At 42.0% G+C, this 17,258-nt stretch overlaps 1 protein-coding gene and 1 non-coding gene across 5 annotated transcripts in view; one reads left to right on the top strand and one right to left on the bottom strand.

Moving 5' to 3' along the window:
* The first annotated feature begins 838 nt into the window (after window positions 1-838).
* PRDM10 (PR/SET domain 10) overlaps window positions 839-17,258 on the top strand; it is a 103,164-nt gene continuing 86,744 nt past the window's right edge. Inside the window, exon 1 of one of the 4 annotated variants that reach the window (XM_043579821.1) lies at window positions 839-3,085. The gene's annotated coding sequence lies outside the window, so the exon portion shown is untranslated. The remainder of the gene's footprint in view (window positions 3,086-17,258) is intronic. The other 3 variants (XM_043579822.1, XM_043579819.1, XM_043579820.1) reach the window with 3 other exon arrangements.
* On the bottom strand, window positions 16,862-16,963 carry LOC122484559. The gene has a single exon (XR_006297620.1). It is a non-coding gene; the product is annotated as a U6 spliceosomal RNA (small nuclear RNA).

The raw sequence follows: 17,258 nt of genomic DNA, 5'->3' as shown, positions 1-17,258 counted from the left end.
TAATATTAGTTTCAGATGTAGGATTTAGTGATTCGTCACTTACAACACCCAGTGTTCATCACCACAGGTGCCCTCCTTAATATGCATCACCGTTTAGCCCATCCTCCCTCACAACTCCCCTCCAGCAACCCTAAAATCCTCAGTGTTCTTTGCAGTTGAATCTGTTTTATGGTTTGCCTCTCTCTCTTTTATTCCCCTATGTTCATCTGTTACGTTTCTTAATTCCACATATGAGTGAAATCATATGGTATTTGTCTTTCTCTGACAAACTTATTTTGCTTAGCATAATACTCTCTAACTCCATCCATGTCATTGCAAATGGCAAGATATTCTTTTTTATGGCTGAGTAATATTCTATTGCATCTCTCTCTCTCTCTCTCTCTCTCTCTGTATTCCACTTCTTCTGCATCCATTCATCGGTCAATGGACATTTGGGCTCTTTCCATAATTTGGTTTTTGTTGATAGTGCTGCTATAAACATTGGGGTGCATGTACCTCTTCAGATCTGTATTTTTGTATCCTTTGGGTTAATGCCTAGTAGCGCAATTGCTGAATTGTAGGGTAGTTCTATTTTTAACTTCTTGAGGAACCTCCTTACTGTTTTCCAGAGTGGGTGCTCAGTTTGCATTCCCACCAGCGTGTAAGAGGGTTCCCCTTTCTCCACATCCTTGTCAACATCTGTTGTTTCCTGTGTTGTGAATTTGAATGGCTGCCTTCCCCCCTCTGCCCTTCCCCCATTATTCTAGTCTCAGCTCAAACGTTAGTATTTTAGAAAAGACATTTTTGACACTCTATTTAAATTGTCAGCATTTCCCTCTCCTTTGCTTTTTCCTGCTTTAGTTTCTTCACAGTACTTATCATTGCCTGGAATTATCTTGTTAATTTTCTTCTGATGCCTCTACTACATACAGTACATATTCAATAAATACATGCCAAAAGGGGTGAATTTTACTGAGTGTAAATTTAAAATTAAAAATTTATATGAAATGCAGAGTCCTGAGTTTCACTCAAGGCCTTCGGAATAAAAAAAATCTCTGGGGTGGTGTCTCCCTTTAATATGTGTGCACTCTAAAGTTTCAGATCATTTCTCCAAGTCTGTGAGGGTAACTGGTGCTTTGCAGTCCAGATGGCCCCATTCCTCATGGCAATTTCCTCTTTTGGATTCCTCGGTGTTATTTCTGGTCAGCAGACCTCAGTTGGGACCATTGTAATCCATTAAGGGGCATGTAATGTCAAATCTCAAAATGGGGAAAGTTTTCTCTAGAGGTCAAGAGATAAAAGAGCGGACCTGTCGAGTCTCTGGCATTGTTTGTCTGCTTACAGCACTAAAGGGGAACACTGGAGTGACTCTTTTAACCAATACAATCATTGTTAAGGCAACTGCTTCCAAGTGTCTGTCCACTGAAGAGTTACTAGCATCCGCCTTATCAGGCCCCAGATTACGCTTTCTTCTCAATTAAATTCAAGTGTTTAAGGATCGCTGAATTCTAAATCCAGCGTGACCTCCATCTCTGTGGAGGAACAAGACATGGTCTAGTCATGGTCTACCTTACAAGGTAATCAACTGTCTTGAAGCTTGAAAAACACTATGTTCTTCTTTCCACTTTGTTTCCAGTTTTTTTTTTTTCGTTTTTGTTTTTAATAAACGAAACAGTGAGGAGGACATTGCTGAATGAATTTTACAGATTCCCCTCCCCACCAGTGGGTGTTTTCCAGTCTCAAGTCTTTTGCTTAGTTGTGCTTTCTTCCCCTTCTTGGTTAGCCAATTAGTTTAGCAGTTTTGTATGTCTTATCGTCATTAACACCCTCTATTCGTTTGAGTTCCAGCGTGGGAGGTACTTTTACATGTAAATCTGTCTTCAAAACAATGTAGCAAGGTAGATGTCTTGGAAGGGAACACTCCCTGAAGGTTCCAAGGTTCAAAGTTTTTTCGAGATTTAGTTGCCATTCTTATTCAGGGTGTGTAACGAGGGCTGGGCGTCTTGCTCCAAAGCTTGGGCTCATTTCTGTGCACTTGGCTGCCCTTTAGGGAGGCAATTTTAAGGGATGGTAGGATGTGGAAGCCTGAGGTTAAGAAATGAGTGATTGAGTTGCCGGTCATCAGTGTTGGATAATATTTCGTGTTTCTGAAAATAATTTCCTTTTTCAGAATGCGAAAGGGTAAAGGAGAGATGCAGTGAGGGGCTCCAGGGTTGGGCAAGGACTGAGCAAAGACGCAGTCGCGCGGTCAGAGGTGGTGGCGCCATCAGCCCCAGGAGGAGCGGCGCTCGGGTCGCGCTGCACTCCGGGAGGCTAGAGCCCGAGGCCCAGGAAGGCGCTTGACCACCGGTCGAGGCCCGCGCCGCCTTCGGCGTTGGCGCGTAGCATCCGTACAGCTGAGCCTCCGCAGGCAGGTCGGCTTCAGGTGCAAAACTGTGTGAGGGCGCCAAGCAGGAGCACGCCCGTAAGCCGGCGGCGCGCTCCCCCCGCCACATCCCCTGGTGCGGCTGCTCAGCACACCGAGCACCTCGGGTGCGGGGGGCTGGCTCGGCCCCGAAGAGCACTCCAACCCGTCTAATCCGGCCACCGAGGTTGAACGTTTCCCCACCTCCGCGGCCACGGGACCCTCAGGGCCGGCTTGACCCTGAATCCTAAGAGTCGGCTTTTCTGATTGGCTGAGAGTACAAACGCAAGCGAGCGCTGACTGAGACCCGCTCTTTGATTGGGTTTTAAATGAACAGCAGAGCACGAAATAAAGAGGCCTTCAGTCATTGGGCCATTGTGTGAATCTCCTTTTGGCTTTCTCTGCCGCCTGAATAAGCGTCTCAGGATCTTCGTCATGAGTCTTAAATCTGGGCCTGTCAGTTCGCCCCAGCATTACTCGTCTCTAAGCAGGGCATGGGGTTTACGGAGTTCAACCAATCATATGACGTCGAGATCAGGTTGCCAGGCAGATTATGCTAATAAGGCCCCGCCTTTTATGCTGCTCCCACTCTGCGGCGGGAAGAACCACCTGGAGGTGGCGGGGGGGGTTTGATTTCCATCACCCCTAGGGAGAGAGGATCGGGGACCCGCTGATCTTCCAGCTCCCCTCACCCAACGTCGTGTAAGTACCTAAAGGATTAAGGGAACCGGATAAGCCAGCGTCCAGAGTACCCCATCGACTGGGAGGGTGTTTCGTCTTTGCTTAGTCCCACCCAAAATGGCGCCAAGCTCTTTCCGCGTCTCAGAGCCCGGCCGGGGCCAACCGACCGCGGACCCGGGTGGGGGGGGGAAACTGATGGTGGTGGTGGGGGGGAGAAATCCCGGCGGCACCGCCCGATGGTACAGTCCAGCCGGGGCTGGGACAAGGCACCTCACTCGGGGTGGGGGGTCAAACCATCTGCACCTTCTAAGGGGAAAGGGGCAAAACCCCCTAAAGGAGCCCCTCCTGGCGCTGCGTTCAGCGATGGCTTCGGCGCCTCTTGGCCCCTGCCTTCCCCGCGCGCAGCCTCCCCTCTGCGACCCCCGAGTGGCTCGCACGCTCCGCCGGCCGCGCGCACCTCTCCTCCCCTGCCCGCGTTGGTTGGGCCGGGACGGCAGTTGGGCGCCCTGCGCGCTCCTGCGGCGGCGGTTGGGCCGGCGCTCGGGGTGCGGCGGCCGCTCGGGGTGCGGCGGGCGGTCTCCGCCGGCCCGATACCCGGGGGGCGGCGCGGGGGTGGCGGCGCGGTCCGGGCCTCGGGGCCAAGCGGGCGGTCGGCCCGCGTGATGGAGGGCTCCCGCGGCTGGGGCGCCCCGCTTTGTCTCGTGAGGCCGCGCCACCCACCTGCCATTGATTGCTGGTCACCCCCAGTCCCACATTTACAAGCTGGCGTCGCCGGGACCCGGGGAGGCCGGGCTTGGAGGGGCGTGGGGATGGCACGTTTGGGTCAGTCTCGGTAAACAGCGTCCCGGGGTGGGCAGGGCGCAGGCCGAGGTCAACCTGCGCCGGGTGTTGCGTGCAAAGGCGTGAGCCCGAGGCCCTTTGCGAGCGGGTTGGTTGTGTGTAGTTCCAGCCGGTCATCAGCTTTCCTTAAGCATTTCTAAGTCCGCAGCCAGGTGTTAGGTACTCTACCAAGTAAGATGAAAACGCGGCGCTGTTGAATTTTGTGTGCGGGCGTGTTTAGCCTTGTTTGGAGGATTTGTTGGATTTCAATTTTCAAACAGTGTTTGTGTACATTTAAGCACAAGGAAGGCTGCTGGTGGTGCTGTCATCGAGGATTTAGTGTGCGACGAGTCCCACCCAGCTCAGCCCTGTGCCTAAGTCTGCGCCATCGTCTGTTCAAATCTTGTCCCCCCAAATTCTTGGTCCTCAACAGTACTTACCTTCATTAAAAACCAAAAGAATCACTCGTGACTGTACTGTGGCCTCTGCCCGACCCAGTCCTTTGTCATCACTCCACCTTTTGCAGTAAGCTCTTTGAAGGCAGGAAGGTACACTGTTTTGGGTGCTCTTCTCCGCACTCCACACCCACTCCCCCCCACCTCAGTAGTTTGCACCTTCAGGAACCATACTTCTATGTTGCCGTCCAATTCAGAAAACAAAATTGCCTTTGTTGGGGGCAAAGCCCTGTTTCAAGCAGTGTTGATTCAAACTGGTATATTTAGAAAGTTACTTCTACGTTTACTTTTTTCGTGAATTGAGGTGAACTTGACAAATGAGCCGTTTTAAAGCGAACAATTTAGTCGTCGGTCTACATTTTAAAATTTTCGACCAAGACATTTTTCCCACCTTGAGACTCCTTAAGAGGAATCAATTAAGATTGATTTATTCCTTGAGCATTAAACTGCTTTCTGTTTTTCTAAGTGAAGCATTTTTTAGTTTTCTAATGTTTTGCAGCACAAGTATTAATGTGTGCATCTGTATTGTACGCGTGAATATAATCAAGATTCTACTACAGACAAGGCATGGGCCCCGAATGCTTTCTTCTTAGATTACCGTGGTATAAGGGATACCCTGTCAATCCAGTATAATCCTGTTGATTGGCACTGCCTCAGACTCCACCTGTCTAAATTTTTTCTCCCTAGTTTTAACAATAATACGTGATCATTGTAGAAAATGCAGAAAACCTAGGAACAGTGTAAAATAACAACTAAAAGTAAAATTACCAGAGATAATCCCTGCTGCTATTTTTAGTGTGCTCCAAATCTTTTGTGTGTGTGTATGAAACATTTTTACAAACTTGGCATCGCATATGTGGTTTTTGTATCTAGTTTCCGTTGTTTTAATGTAGATTGGTACCCTGAGGACTTCACTGATGATTTGCCACTTGCAGTTTTCCCCATTACTTGAAGGGGCATCATGAAATCCTCTGAACTGCAAGAATTACAGCGTTTGATTTCTTTTACTTTTTACAAACGTATCCTGATGGGATGAGTGTCTGTATAACAAGCAGAATTGATCAGAGTTGAGAAATACTGAGCTGTCACTTTGGCTTGCTTAATTTTACCTTTTAAGCACTAGTCAACACATCGTAACTACATACTTTGATTTGGTAAAAGCGATAAATGGTGAAACTCTTGTTTGCAATGTTTGAATGGTTTAGTGAGAGTATGTTTTAAAATTGAATGCTGATGTACTTTGACCTATTACCACATAAAATACATAATCTCCGACCCTACTTCTTGCCCAGAGAGTGGAGACACACCCTGTCCAGCAATTTATATGTGTTTTTACAGGCAGAATTTACTGATTATTGTCTAAATTTATCATAAGTACTTCAATAGATTAGCAAATAAGAATTTGATCTGGTGTCTAGATCTTAAGACCCAGTGAGTTAAGAAAAAGGAAATGGGGGCTCCAGGGTGCCTTAGTCCGATGCGGCTCAGTTCTGGGGGTCCAGCCCTGCCTCAGGCTCTCTGCTGTCAGCTCAGAGCTGGGTTCAGATCCTCTGTCCCCCTCTCTCTCTGCCCCTCCCCCATTTGCACTCTCTCTCTCTCTCTCTCTCTCTCTCTGAAAAATACATAAAACATTAAAAAAAAGAAAAGAAAAAGGAAACGTTTGCTACCACCAAATCTTTGCTGAATGGTACCTCTGGAATTCTCCTTGGGTATTGTGTGGGAGGAGGAGGGTGAGAGGGTAGCTCTGACTTCATTATTTTGGTTCTTCTCTGTTGAAGCCTTCCTCTCTCTCTCCTGGCATTTTACCGTTTACATGATTTACTTAAATCACTGCTAAATCTAGCCTCTGTCTTTTTTTGTTTTCAAAGCCACATTCCTATTTCAAGATTTATGTGGAACATTCTGAACAGGTGCCTTTCCAGTTTATTGCCTACAGCACCTTCTGTGACATTGATACTTCACTATTAGTACTGAAACATTATTTCCAGTTCCCTTATCCAAATCCTTCAGAGGCTTACACATTACCTGTGTAGATTTTAAATTTGTTCAGGTTGTGGAAAGCACCTGGAAGTAGTTTTTTTGTTTGTTTTTATCTTTTGTTTTTGATAACTTTGAAATAGTTTAGAGATTACTTGGTGGGGGTGGTGAGGAAATGGGGAGGGAGAGGAGAAATTATGGATAATTCCAAATCACAATTATAGCAAGACTAGTTACAATGTAGAGGAAACAAATATCATAAAGTCAATACTGTACAATACTTTAAGAACCTCCAGTACATTGCTGAAAGGTCATTATCTGCTAAAATGGCCCATTATTGTTTGTTATTCATTTCCTAGTTGAACTCTCATTTATTTCAACATTAGAATATTGGAGCTACATGCTCCTTTTCTTGACCCATATCCTTCACTTTCTGGGTCTGACTCTCTGGTTGTGATCCACAGCCTCCTTCCGGCTGTGATCTTTATACACACACACACACACACATACACACATATATATATATTTAATTTATTTTTTTAATGTTTATTTATTTTTGGGAGAGGGAGAGCGAGAATCCCAAGGAGGCTCCACACTGTCAGTGCAGAGCCTGATGCGGGGCTTGAACCCACCAACTGTGAGATTGGGACCTGCTCTAAAATCAAGACTCAGTTGTTCAATCTCCTGAGCCACCCAGGTGCTCCATGTTGTGATCTTTAGAAGGGCTGCTCCTCGGGCACCTGGGTGGCTCAGTTGATTCAACGACCGACTCTATTCTAGCTCAGGTCATGATCCCGGGATCGTTGGATGCAGCCTAGTGTCAGGCTCCACACTCAGCTTGGGATTCTCTCTCTCTCTCCCCACCTCTCTTCCTCTGTCCCTCTCCCCACCATGTACCACCCACCCCTCTAAAAAACAAAATAAATAAATACATTTATTCAAAAAAGAAAAGAGCTATTCCTTAGATCTGTGCCGTCCAACATGGTAGCCAGTAGCTGTATGTGGCTATGGAGCACTTGAAATTTAGCTTGTGCTGTAAGTGTGAAATACATGCTAGATTTTGAGATTCGGTATGAAAAAAATTCAATTTATAAAATACTATAAAGTTTAGTATTTTTAAAAATTTCTTTTTTTTAGAGAATTCTTTAAGTTTACTTATTTATTTTTGAGAGAGAGAGGGGGACAGAAAGAGAGGGAGAGAGGGAGAGGGGCAGCTAGAGGGGGAGAGAGAGAATACCACACAGGCTCCATGCTGTAAGCATGGAGCCCAACCTGGGGCTCTATCCCACAAACGTGAGATCATGACCTGAGCTGAAACCAAGAGTCAGACACTTAGCTGACTGGGCCACCCAGGTGCCCCTATTTATTTATTTTTAAGTAATGTCTATACCCAGTGTGGGGCTTGAACTCATGACCCGGAGATCAAGAGTCCCATGCTCTTCCAACTGAGCCAGCCAGGTGCTCTTAAAATACTGATTATATGTTGAAATGATAATATGTTGCATATACTAGGTTAAATAAATATATAATTGCAGTTAATTTCACCTGTTTCAACTTTTAAAAGATGTAGCTAGATTTAAAATTATATGTGGCTTGCATGTATGGCTTATATGATATTTCTATTGAACTGTGCAGCTTTAGACTTAGTTTGATAGGGGTGGGAGTGTTTCTAAGCAGTAAGCTGTAATAAGTAATTACCTATGTATTAATTAATATGTATTATTACATACACTTAGTACTTAATATGGAGTAAGTAATAAGATAATGTATTATCTTTTCCTTTCTATGGTTTCATCTAATAGATACTGCTAATGTGTACATGTGTCTGATTTTTTTCTTAGTGCTTATGATAGCTCTCTCAGACACATTATTCTTTTGAAGAAAATCTTAAAACCACCTCCAGATAATTGAGTTAACTGTTGAATTAATGTATTCAATTAATCATTTGAACTTAAAATAATAAAATGGAAATCTGTTGAGCACATAATCCATTAAAAAAAAGTTGAGCTAAGCATAATCAGCTGAATTTTCTCAAACTTGGTCTGCTACTTACTCATTGATTTTTATAATGAATCACTTTTGCAAAGATTTAAGAAATATTTCTAGGCAAAACTTGAAATTGAGAAAATCAAGCTCACAGTTCTTTTTCTCCTATGACTTAGGAAAAGCCCATGATAATTTGATTTCAATTGTGGAACATTTTGGACCACCAGCTCATGGGACAATTGTCTTTTTGTTTTGTTTTGTTTGTTGTTTTTTTTAAAGTAGGCTTCATGCCGAGCGTGGAGCCCACCATGGGGCTTAAACTCACGACCCCGAGATCAAGACCTGAGCTGAGATCAAGAGTTGGATGCTTAACCAACTGAGCCACCCAGGTGCCCCTGGGTAACTGTCCTTTTAAACACAAAAGAGTCATAGCCTACAGATAAGATCATATCCCTTTTACACCTATAATTGAAAACATTGAGAGTTTTGCCCCAACTTACCTTTGTAGAAATATTTCCTTTTACTACCCTGTATGGAGGTTTGATATGGTGTAGCATTGAACAGCATGGGCTCTGCAGGGAAAAGAACCTAGATTTATAGACTAGATTCACTTGACTCATCTTGGGTCCATTACATAATATCTGTAAACTTAGTTTATCAAATCATTTGGCTAGTTTCTTAATTACTATTGTTTGTTAATTTTTTAAAATGCTTATTTATATTTGAGAGAGAGACAGAGAGAGCGCAAGCCAGGGAGGGGCACAGAGAGAGAGAGAGAGACAGACAGACAGACAGACAGAATCTGAAGCAGTATCCAGACTCTGAGCTGTCAGCACAGAGCTGGACACGGGGCTCGAACTCAAAAGTGGTGAGATCATCATCTGAGCTGAAGTCGGATGCTCAACCAACTGAGCTACCCAGGTGTCTTGACTAGTTTCTTAATTGTTAATGGGGATAATAATAGTATCCCTCTCATAGTCTCAGTGTGAGGATGCTTGTCATTAATTAGTACGGTAGTATAAACAGCTCAATAACAAAGCAAATAGTGATCAGTGGGTCAGTATCTGTTTGCCGATTTTGGACCCTCTGCTTCAGCCAAACTGGTCTTCCCACTGTCCTTGCAGTATTCTGGAGATTTCCTTCATGTTTTCACTCCTTCATTTCTCAAATGGAATGTTTGTCTTCTCCTTGTACATCCCCACTCCCCTGCCCCCAACCCAGCCTCCTCCTCCAGTTCTGCCTACCAAATTCCAATCCATCCTTCTAGAGCAGTTGGTTGGTAATTTTTTTTGTTTTTTTGGTAAAGAACCAGGGACTAAATATTTGTGGTTTTGTGGGCCATATGGTCCCTGTTACAACTATTCCTTCACCCCTGTCGTGTGAAAGCATGGCTGTGTTCCAATGAGACTTTATTTATGGGCCCTGAAATGTAATGTAATATAACTTTCATGTATGATGAAATACTCTTTTTTTTTCTAAGTCTTTGCAACTCTTTTAAAATGTAGAAACCATTCTTAGCACACAGGTTATATCCAAAAATAGGTGTCGAGCCACACTTGGGCTGTAGTTTGCCAACCTCTATGCTAGAGCAAGTCGAAAGCACATAGTCTCTCTTCACTGAGGCCCTATTTGACCATGTTACTTGGAAGTGATCCTTTTGTCTCTGTCCTACAGGATTTTTGCACTGCTTTGTAATTAATAGTACCATTTATTGAGTAATTAATCTGCAATTATTTGTGCTTATGTCTTGTTTCCTAAACATGTTATAAATTCCTAGAAGTGATGGATACTTTTTTGCCGCCCTCGTCATATAGAATGAGGTACAAGAATGCCTTTTACTTACTGGATTCTAAATGTTTGGAGGAATAAAGCAGTGAGTGTAATTAAGGTATTCAAAGTGATTTCTGAAGTTTTCTTCCCTTCAAAATTATTTTTTTTAAGTTTATTTGTTTTTGAGAGAGAGGGAGAGAGTGTGTGAGCATGAGTGGGGGAGGGCAGAAAGAGAATGCCAAGCAGGTTCTGTGCTGTCAGTGCAGAGCTGGATGTGGGGTTCAATCTCACGAAGTGTAAGATCATGACCTGAGCCGAAATCAAGAGTCAGATGCTTAACCAATTGAGCTACCCAGGCACCCCATTTTCTTCAAAATTCTTATTTTTGTGTGCAAATCTCTACCATCTTCTTAGCGTTGCTTGAAGATTTTGAGGCCAATCTGTTGGGGGTTATTCTCAGTCTTGGTACAATCCATGATTGTAGGCAACCTTAGTCTCAAGTCCTTCTGATGGTGGAACACCTTTGAGTAAATGTTGCTTTGTGTTTTTGACCAACCATTTTAGTTGTTTTCTAAGGAATTTGTTTATGTTTCATCCTTAATGTGTGACATTGACAGAACCATATTGTAACTACTTTACAAATGGAAAAAAAGGAGGCAATTTTAGCGAATGATTTAAGAGTGGTGGGAGCTAAGGCCAGGAGCAAGGTGTGTGGGTTCTCAATGCCAGACAACAGTGTGTATATTAACAAGATTTCAGTCTCTTACTTATTTATTCATCCTGTCTTGAAGTTGATGAATGAAATTATTCTGCATTGTAAGTACTTCATACATTGATAACTATAAGGACCTACAACCAGTAGGTGTTTAGGCCACTTGTTTATGTGACATATAAGTTTCTCAACTACATTAAACCTGCTGAGGTGAGCTATGACATAAGTACAAAATGATAATTCTAGAATTAAAACTAAATTATGGGGTGCCAGTGGAATGTGTGACTCTCGATCTCAAGGTTTTGAGTTCAAGCCCCAAGTTGGGAGTAGAGATTATTTAAAAAACAAAACAAACAAACCCCAAACCTAAATTATATAGCTGAAATTGTACTTTGATGAACTTTGTTTTATTGAAAAATTTTAAGTATGTTTATATTCATTCTTTTATATACCAATGATATATGAGTTATCCCAAACTCTAGTTGTCTCATCAAAAAAAAAAATGATGTATTTTTATACATCATTTAAAAAATCATTTCTTTTTTCAGACTATAGGAGCTGTAGGACTTCTGGTTGGCTCAGTCAGTGGAGCATGTGACTCTTGATTTCAGGGTTGTGAGTTGGAGCCCCATGTTGGGTGTAGAGATTGTTTAAAAATAAAATCCTAAAAAAAAAGTATAGGAGATATATTTTAAGTCTAACAAAATATGTATAAAAGACCTTTACAAAAAAATTCTAAAACTTTATCGAGTGACTTTAAGTGAAGTCTAAATAAATGAAGAAGATACACTGGGTCAAGGATTGGAAGATTGGATATTGCAGTGTGTCAGTTCTTTGGAAACAGACTTATAGATTTAATATAATCCCAGCAAATTAAAAAAAAAAACAACAACTAGACAAGCTGATGGGGTGCGTGGGTGACTCAGTCGGTTGAGCGACCAACTCTTGATTTTGGCTCAGGTCATGATCCCAGGGTCATGGGATCGAGCCTTGTGTTGGGCTCTGTACTGAGTGTGGAGCCTGCTTAAGATTCTCTCTCTTTCTCTTCCTCTCCCTTTGTCCTCTGCCCCCCCCCCCAAAAAAAAAACAAAAACAAAAAACTAGACAAGCTGATGCTAAAATATTTGTCAATGCCTAAGAAAAGGCAAGAGACTCTTGAAAAAGAAAAAAATAAATTGGAAAAACTTCTCTACTGGAAGTCAACAAAAGCTATAATAATTAAGACAGTGTAGTATTGGCACCAAGATAGACTGAATTGATCAATGGAATGCCGCAGGAGTCCAGAAACAGATTCACATGCATTCAAACACTTAATTTATGACCCAGGGAGCATGGCAGTTGAAAGGCAAAACAATAAAGCTTTTAAGTTAACATAGGAGAATATATCCATGACTCAGTATAGGTCTTGAATATTGAATCTTATTGTAGATAAGATGTTACCTGCACTAATAAAATAATGGGCAGAAGTCTTGAACAGGCCCTTCAGAAAAGGAGATATCCAAATGTCTAATAAACCGATAATAAGGTGTTCATCCTTGTTAATAATTAAGAAAATGCAAGCTATAACCACAGTGCCATATTCCTGTATACCTAAATTATAGTTGGCAATAACAAATTCTGAAGCTGTGTTGAGCAATATGAATATTCACACCTGGCCGATGGGAATATAAGTTGCTATGACTACTTCGGGAAAGAAGTTTGGTATTACCTAGAAAGTAAAAAAAATATGCAGTCTCTGAAGCCCAGCAATTCCAGTGTTAGAGAAATGCATATACATGAGATAACCAGAAAGTATATTTGGAGTAATTAATTTTCCTGATATGAGCTGACTCAGTTAACACTGAGTATTTGAGGGCTGCTATTTTCTGTTCTGTACACACAGGTAGCTTTTGTTTTGGTACAACTGTGAATTAATGTTATTTATATTTTCCCTTTCTGCTGAATATTTTAATACAATCTTCCATCCAATCTGTTGTTTAGTTCCTAAAATAATGCTGGGCACAAAATTGGCATTTAATAAATATTGTGTTTCTAAAAATTGTTGTTTGAATTTTTATAATTTTTATAGCTTTGTAGTTACCTCCACTCTCTGGCCCATTTAAACCTCTTTGTGGGTTTGGTAAATTATAACCTCTTCGGGTTCCTTTGAGATCAAGCCTAGCCTAGTGATTGCATCATCTGGTAGGAGGCCAAGGCAACAGCAGCAGGTCCAACCCAAGCGTGGGTTCTGGCAGCTTTGCCTAGGAGGACGCTGTGCAGCAGAGAAGGAAATGATCAAGCTCTGGAGTCAAAGGGATCTGGGTTCAAATCCCACTTCCAGCGTTATGACCTTGGACAAGTACAAATTTTTGGTTGTTGTGAAGATTGAAATTGAGTATTTTTAAATTTTTTAAAATGTTTATTTATTTTTGAGAGACAGACAGCATGAGTGGGGAAGGGGCAGAGAGAGAGGGAGACACAGAATCTGAAACAGGCTCCAGGATCCGAGCTGTCAACACAGAGCCTGATTCAGGGCTCGAACTCATGAACCATGAGATCATGACCTGAGCCAAGTTGGTCGCCCAACCGACAGAGCCACCCAGGTGCCCCGAAATTGAGTATTTTTTAATTTTTAATTTTATTTAAAATGTGTATTATTTATTTTTGAGAGAGAGAGAGAGAGCCTGAGCATGGTGGGGGGGGGGCAGAGAGAGAGAGGAGAACAGGGGATTTGAAGCAAGGTCTGTGCTGACAGCAGAGAGCCTGATGCAGGGCTTGAACTCGTGAGCGGTGAGATCATGACCTGAGCCAACGTCAGAAGCTTAACAGATTGAGCCACCCAGGAGCCCCAATTGAATATTTTTTATTTTTTTAATTATTATTTTTTAAATGTTTATTTATTTTTGAGACAGAGGGAGATAGAGCGCAAGTGGGGGAGGGGCAGAGAGAGAGGGAGACACAGAATCTGAAACAGGCTCCAGGCTTTGACCTGTTAGCACAGAGCCCGACGTGGGGCTCAATCCACAAACTGTGAGATCATGACCTGAGCTGAAGTTGGACGCTCAACCGACTGAGCCACCCAGGTGCCCCTTGAGTATTTTTTTTAAAAAGGCCATCTCACAATGCCTGGCATGTGATAGATACTCAGTAAATGGTAATAGCTATAATTATTACTATTCCCTTGGTGTTTACTTACTAACATTGGATTTCCACAGTATACATTTTCATTAAGATGGACTATGATTATGCTGAATTTTAAAATAAAAAACTGCATCCATTAGGGGATTCTAATTTTGTGGTTTCCGTTAACTACTTCACTGAATTTGCAAATGAATCCAACGTGTTTTAGTCTACATCTGAATGAAATGGTTTGTAGAATGAAAGTGTTTGTAGAGTAGATATGGCTGAGATTTCTAAACAGGAATGCAGTGCCACTATTTTGTTTCTCTTTATGGAAGAAAATGCTAATCATGTAGTTTTAAAATTCTATCAGTTTTAATTTGAAATATACACATTTTCTTTTTTTTTAAAAATATACATATTTTCTTGTGAAACATATCAGCTGAGAGAACCCTTGCTTATAGTTAAGAGATATTTATTCCCAAATCAATTGTTTAATAATGAAAACATATTAAAATGTCTTTTAATTGGAAGTAAAACTTTTCTGGATATACCTTCATGATCTAATACTTAACCTGGGGTGATCATAACTTTAATAGTTATTAACATTTATAATATGCTCAATACTATTGTACTATATTGTAACTTTTTACTTGTCTTCACATTCAATATTTTCACCTTGCTCTGTACTTTAAGAAATGTCCTGGCTTGAAGAAGAAAGGAAGGATGGAAGGGAGGGATAGAGAGAAAGAGAGAGAGAGGTAGACAGAGAGAGAAAGAAAGAAGGGAGGGAGGGAGGGAGGAAGGAAAGAAAGAGAGAAAGAAAGAAAGAGAGAAAGAGAGAAAGACATGAAGGAAGGGAGGGAGGGAGGAAGATAGATAGATCCTGGCTTATAGAAGACAATTGTGAATACTAGACCATGCTGGCCTCCTATAGTTAAAGATGGAGGAAGTTGAAATTTGAAGAAGGTTGAATTTTGATTACAAGTCTTACTCATATGCCAGTAAGATAGAGTTTTTATGGAGACAATAACTGCTTCCCCTTGTCATCCGTCTTGTTAATCAAATGCTTGTTTTTGACCATTCTGTGTTTTATTTTTAAATTTGCAAACAAGGGACTGAGGTTGAGGAATGAAAATTTGAAAAGGAACATCAGGTGAGACCCACATTAACCTGTTGTGGGGGAGTGAATTGGATATAAAGGGAATTACTTCAAACTAGTATCAGTTTGCTTTTTGTCCTGGGTCAGCGCCATGGTCCCGCCATGGTGCTGTGTATATTTCAGGAGTTGAAGTAGCCTGAACAGGTAGTCATGCTGTTTTCTCTTGTATTAAACACATAATGTTAATTAAGGAAAATTGTGTTCCAGAATAATTTCCTGCAACCAATTTTAATAGGAAATTCTTTTTTTTTAGTTAAAACAACTTAAACCACTTGAATTTAAAGAGACAGCTTAGCTTTGCCCCTGCCCTGCTCGCTTTTGCTCTCTCTGAAATAAGTAAACTTTAAAAAAAAAGAGAGAGAGAGAGAGAAACAGCTTAGTACTTGAGATTATGCTTCTTTACATTATCCAGTAATTTATCCTAACAATTTGGGATTGTGATGGTTGAGTCATCGTGACGATGGAGAACCATCTGTAAGAAAGGCTTTTAGAGCTTCAGAACACCCATCTGCAGTCTCCTACTTAGTTACTGCAATTGCTAATTCAACAGAAGAGCTTGAGATATTTGGGCCAGATAGCTTTCTGTGTCTAGGTGTGCCAAGGCCACAGCAAGTATTTGTACCCCTGCCAGTTGTCTGGTGAAGCAGTGCTACTGTTTGAAAAGGGAGCTGGGGTAAAATGCTTGCAGCTATGTAAATCTATTATCTGAAGTTGAAAAACATGGGTGCTCACTATTACTTGATGAGTCATTTGTATCCATTCGTATCCATCGTTGAGTCTTCAAATGTTCCTCATACATCCATATTTACTTTGGAAGCTCTTTTCAAATGTTACTCATTAAGTAGACAGAACAGATTTGCTTGTTAGCAAGTGGCGAAGGGAAGCTGGAAAATCAAATACCCATCAGAGCAAGGTGGTTGGCAAGGAAGACCACCTAAATTAACAATTGCCTCAGCCATTTCAGAATTCTGACATAAATTCCACAAACATTTTAGAGAGGCTGGTAAGTTGTGTATTTTGAAAGGTGTCGGGATTCTTGCTAAGTTTTTGTTTAGTAATAAAGCGTTTTACTTTGTTTTTTTTTTAGGTGACGACTTATGGCACTGAAAGTTTGTGTATGAATGTCTATTAATTCATACTCACTAAGCCCCAGTAAGAATTCAGAGCTCTGATCCTTCCTTGCATATTAAAGGCAGGTCTTGGCCTAATTATAATCAGTCTCTCGTATTACTTCTAGAATGATTTTCAAAAAGTGTTACTGCTGTGATAAAAGATTTTTCTTTCCTCATTTGTCCAAGGGTTGGCCAGATTTGGCTGACATCAGAATCACTTGGGGACATTTACTTATTTAGTTTTTTTTTTTTTTTTTTAATTTTTTTTTTTTAATGTTTTTATTTATTTTTGCGACAGAGAGAGACAGAGCATGAGCAGGGGAGGGGCAGAGAGAGAGGGAGACACAGGATCAGAAGCAGGCTCCAGGCTCTGAGCTGTCAGCACAGAGCGTGATGCGGGGCTCGAACCCACAGACTGTGAGATCCTGACCTGAGCTGAAGTCGGATGCTTAACTGACTGAGCCACCCAGGCGCCCCTAGTTTTTTTTTTTTTTAATGTTGATTTATTTTTGAGAGAGAGACAGAGCAGGAGCGGGCGAGGGGCAGAGAAGAGAGGGAGACAGACAACCCCGAAGCGGGTTCCAGGCTCTGGGTATCAGCACAGAGCCCATGAGGGGCTCAAACCCATGAGCCGTGAGATCATGACCAGATCCAAAGTCGGATGCTTAACCGACTGAGCCACCCAGGTGCCCCTATTTAGTTTTTAAAAATATGGAACACCACGAATCTGCGTGCTATCCTGGTGTAGGGGCCCTGCTAATCTGAACGTCGTTCCAACTTTCGTATGTGTGCTGCCGAAGGGAACACCTCCTGGGGATGTTGAAAAACTAAAATTCCTGTGGTTCCCCCCTATGTCTGCAATGGAATGAATCAAAATTCTCAAGGAAGTCAGTGCAGGGCTGGCTCAGTTGGTAGAGTATGTGACCCTTGATCTCAACGTCATGAGTTCAAGCCCCATGTGGGGTTTAGAACTTACTTAAAAAAAAATTCTCAGGAGTAAGGCTCTGGAATTTGTTTCTTTGCCTAGCTCCCTAGGTGATTCTGATAAAACCAGTTCGTGAACTTTGGGAATTGTAACTTTTACAGGCTCATCCTGTTCCAG

Source organism: Prionailurus bengalensis, chromosome D1, assembly GCF_016509475.1.
Source record: "Prionailurus bengalensis isolate Pbe53 chromosome D1, Fcat_Pben_1.1_paternal_pri, whole genome shotgun sequence".
Lineage (NCBI taxonomy): Eukaryota > Metazoa > Chordata > Mammalia > Carnivora > Felidae > Prionailurus > Prionailurus bengalensis.
Note: the sequence above shows the minus strand (reverse complement) of the source record. Positions and strands in the feature narration are given on the sequence as shown.